The sequence below is a fragment of the Montipora capricornis genome, chromosome 2 (assembly GCF_036669925.1).
Source record: "Montipora capricornis isolate CH-2021 chromosome 2, ASM3666992v2, whole genome shotgun sequence".
NCBI lineage: Eukaryota > Metazoa > Cnidaria > Anthozoa > Scleractinia > Acroporidae > Montipora > Montipora capricornis.
The window spans coordinates 21,424,691-21,429,690 of record NC_090884.1 but is presented as its reverse complement, the minus strand read 5'-3'; the positions used below and the strand labels follow the sequence as shown (position 1 = coordinate 21,429,690).

The window sequence follows — 5,000 nt, the reverse complement described above, 5'->3', positions numbered from 1 at the left end:
AGCTCAAGACAAAGCTCAAGATTTTGCCAGTGTGGTGTTAAGCAAACACACATTCAAAATCTGAAGGGAAAAAAAGTGATATTTTTTTTATCATGGTAGCACTTTCAGAGAGAAATTTTATGATCAGATGACAAAAGGACTCCTCAAATGAGAACTTTTATTTTTAGGATTTGACGCTTCGGAACTGTTGAGTGCACTCTATAATTTTTGGTTTTAAAAGTGCCATAAATGTTAAAGAAAATCCTAACTACATCTTTAATATCACATTAAAAGGATAACTGCTCTTGTTCAAGGGTGAACGATACGTTACCTACAATATACACGAATTCTATAAGCACGCACACTGCTGACGCAAAATATAGATACTGGCTCATTCCTAGTTTTTGTTTCTATTTTTCTTTTCAACAAATTTGGGGGTATTTCTATCAACAAAAACGCTGCCTTTCTGTTCAGATTGGAGATTTCTTATAAAACACGTAAATAGAGAGATCTAGGGGTGCCAAACAATTTTCACACCGAGCTGAGTATCCCTCTATCCTCCAAATGAAGATGAAAGGAAACTCTGCTCGCAGGATATTAATAACTCAGATATGAAAAATTCTCGTAAAAAAACTGAAACCGCCAAGTTACTTTGGGGTTCACGGTGATTGTCAAAAGCTCGATGCATTTCTCGCCTTCTGTCTGAGATTACACATACAGTATTAGACTCATTTAGACTGATACAGTTCATGAAGTTTCTTCTCCACAGCCTCAAAGTATTCTTCAGTTGAACAATACTGGTCTCGTGTTACACTGAAAAGAGAAAAGTCAAGTTATTTTTCGCATTTAATACCTTGAGACTCTGACAAGAGGACCTCCCAAAGAGAAAAGCAACGGCGTTAATCTGCGACAACTCACTTGCTGAGTCCGTAGATGCAAGCTGCTAGATCTTTTGTCATGTAACCCGAATCGACCGTAGCCACACACGCCTTCTCCACAGCCCTGCAGAATCTAAAACCAAAAGGATAATGAAAAGATCAACTTGAAGAACAGAAACAGAAGTACACCCTCATAAAATCACATCACGATGAATTGACAGTGATTAAACCACAGGTTCCCCAAACTGACACAATCAGTGAAAAATACTGGAGAAAAGAACTGTACATGTACTTGAAACTAAAAAAATTGAGCCACTTCAGTTTGAATAAAAACTTCTTACCTTCTTTTCTTTGTGAGGCTTCTTGTCTTCTATGTGGTTTTTGAAGCGATTTTCTGGGGATGTTTGGTCGTTTTCAAGGTCGGTGTTTTCCCTCTGTATACATGTATACAGAGGGAGACGCTAAAAATGATAAAAAACTCCCTGAAAATCGCTTAAAACGTTACAAAAACCACACAGAAGACAAGAAGCCTAAAAATAAAACAAGCTAAGAAAATTTTATTCAAAAATTCACTCATATTTTTTTACTTTCAAGTACAGTTGTTTTCTCCAATACTTTTTCACTGATTAATTGCGTCAGTTTGGGGAAACTGTGATTAAACCTACGTCTTCAGTTCAGGGTTCTTATCAAGTCTTGACCGGTGACGCAGTCCTTGAGTCCAGGCAAAAATACTGGCAATGGGGTTTGTACTTGTTTCGTTACCCTGAAGATTAAGAAAAACCTCTTATAATCACCAACAACACAACAAAGGCATACTGTAGATAGCTGAAAGCTCATTTATACATTAGTAGTAGAGTAGATTGTTCACAGCGAATCTAAAGATCCTTTTAAGGTATCAAGCTGTGCTATAACTACTTTTCTTAACTGACTTATTTCTTATCTGGAATGGTGTCAGTTATCAATTTCAGTGTCAAGATGCAAAAGCTTGAATTCACTGGTTTTCCATTCAAAGACACATGAATTGTAAAAAGAAGAACGCGTTGTCCCCTACATTAAGAAGCTACTATTTGGGTGTCACATGCGCACCATGCTCCAGATCGTTACGTGATGTTCTAAATAACAGTCGAGTAGGAAACTACTAACTGTGTGACCCTTTATTGCTAGGGAATGATTTTTTTTTCATTTTTTGACGAATGTGGTAAGCACACTGCAATATCCAAATACTTTCTTGGCCTCCCAGTTTCGATGTTCAGCATTTTGCTTCTGGACTAAAGAAACCTTTTAAGAAAAGCGGCATTCAAAACACCATTAAGTTTTCCTTTGAAAAGGTCAACAACAAGAGGCTAGTTGTTGCAGTTGGATACTTAAGCTATGCCTAATGAAACCAAGTTTTAGACTTTAGAATATTATATATTATTATATTATTATTATTATTATTATTATTATTATTATTAAGAAAACATGAATCTCCTCTGAAAATGTGGTGGAATTTGAAGCAGCTGTTTTAACCTTCTGATATTGTCTGTAGTGTCTTGTCACAGTGCCATGTGCAGCCTCAGCCTCAACAGTTTTCCCATCTCCACAAACAAGTACACTCATCATTAAACCAAGGGAACCAAATCCTGAAAAAAGGTGATAAATTCTTAGCTTTATTACTTCACCCTATAGTGGTTCAGTGATCTAACAAGTGAGCTTAATGATTGGCAGTCAAAACTATGGCTTAAACTCCCTCTCTCCCCCTCCAACTCCCACCCTATTAACAACAAACACACACAGGTGCACACACAACATCAAAGGAACACATCAAAGACTTTTTAAGTATCATGAGGAATTGAAGAATAGACATGGAGGTTTCGCCTGTCTATTGACCATTGATAAGGTGGTAATTAAAACACCCATGTTCCTTGCTGGCTTTTTGTTTGTTAATTACCTTGGGCAAGGGTATCTGATTGCACATCTCCATCATAATTCTTTGCAGCCCAAACAAATCCACCAGGTGACTTCAGGACATAAGCAACCTAAAAAAGAATCACAAATGAAAGAACTGAAGTGTAATCTCCATAACACAAATCCAGTTAATTAGTATTAACTTACCATATCATCAATAAGTCTGTGTTCATACCAAATCCAAGGTCTTTGAATTGTTTTTCATAATTCCTTAAATGCAAATAAACAAAATAGATAAGAAAAAAGAGGTAAATAAAATGCAAAAGTGAGATTTTAGCATAAAATTCAAGTTGCATAGTGTTAGCAAGCAATAATCTCTGCGCCCACTCTTCCGGCAAAATGCTCCCTCAGGCAATTTAATAAAACAACAACAACATTTATTTAAACATGATAAAAATTACAGCAGAGCTGATGTGGTTGCGTATTTAAGAAGTTAAAAAGTACTATTTACAAATAAAGAAATAAATCTATTTACATGAAATTATATGTTTAAGCGTGTCTTTAAACAAGCTTCTGCTTGCGATAGAACATGTATGATTTTCAAGAGAATTCCATAGAGATATGGCTTTTTAGCAAGTGAAGTTCTGATTTCAGCTTCAGTAAAAAAAATGTCAATTTTCTTCGCAGGTTATAGTTAAAATCACATTTCATAAATAGCTGCTTAATACATGTAGGAGTAGGTGAAAAATCATAAAAACAGTTGTGTGCTAATGAAAGCAATCTATATTCGTACAAACAATTAATAGTAAATGATGATGTCCTTATTTGCATAAATATGTACTGTCTTTATGTCCTTATTTGACAGTACACAGATTATGCAATTCCCTATTCCCAATACACAGCTAGCATCTTGCCATTCACCACTTTCTGTAAAACTTCACCTAATGCCCTCTCAAAAAAATATATATATGAATAATTGCATGCTTTCCTCAAATTTGTTATGGCTATCAAGATTTTCCCTTGTGGAGTATAAGTAAATTGATGTGGGAATTGCTGCCTGCAGCACCCCTTCAGTCCTATGATGAAACATGTCGTTCTACTGCTCCATTGGGGTACTTGCCTTAAGGACACAATACCAGGCACCATGCTTGCCTCTCGTCATAGGCATGAGGCACCCCCCTTGGTACAGCAGTACTAGCTGAGACCCCTCCTCCGATCTTCATCCTGGTTGGTGAGTTCAAACTGAGCACCAGTATAATAATATTCCCTGCCCAACTTGCCCACCAATATTTGCGTAAACTTTCTTTCTTGCTCTGCTCTGTACATCGTTGCATTTACAATACATTTATTTAATAAACTCTAAAAGCTTATAACAGGACATTACTTCCAGACCTACATTGTACAAATTTGTACCTTGATAGATGTCTTCAAAGATGTCCTTGAATCTGCCATCATACTTTTTTAAGATGGTGTTTTTGGTGCTCATATAAAGAGGCCATTCCTTATTCAAGGCATACTGGAAGCAGCTATGAGCAAACTCCCTGATGGACTAAAGCACAACAAACATGAAAATGGCATCACTCAAAAACTATACAACAACAAAAGATTATAATTTCTAGGTAACTCAACTAGGCAACTTTTTTAGTACATGGTTGAAATGTAGTTTCCAATTAAATTTGCTCTGCACACTTATTTGGAGCAATTAGCTACACTCAGGTTCTTCAGTAACCTCCCTCCCAGAAATCACATGCAATAAATAACAGATCAGCAGCACAATAGACATGTACGATTGTGTAATTTCTATAAATTTCTATAAAGTCATGATAACACTTTAATTTGCACAGTAAAACACACTTTAAGGGCCTAAATAATTATGCTTTGCTTGCTTTTAGCTTTGTAGTCAGCATTTTTAGTTATAACCATGATACTTTGCAGCCTCTTAATTTTGTAAATATCTAATCCGTCCAAATTCATGTTTAACACTTCATAATTATCACAGCAAATCGTCATTTATAGCAAACAATCATATACAGTCAAACCTGTATATAACAGCCTTGTATTAAGCGGCCACCCTCTATTAAGCGGCCAGTTTTCAAAGTCCCGATTTTTTGCTCATATAAAACGCTGTATTTTGTCACCTCTATTAGGTGGCCACCTCTATTAAGCAGCCTTGGCCACCCTGTGGCAGTCCCATGTTTGTCTTTTTGTTGTTATTTTACCTGTATTAAGCGGCCACCCTGAACGGAAACTAAGCCG

The 5,000-nt window shown here is 36.3% G+C and overlaps 1 pseudogene; it reads right to left on the bottom strand.

Moving 5' to 3' along the window:
- Window positions 1-140: 140 nt before the first annotated feature.
- Window positions 141-5,000, bottom strand: part of LOC138035815 (isocitrate dehydrogenase [NADP] cytoplasmic-like) — a 12,854-nt pseudogene continuing 7,994 nt past the window's right edge.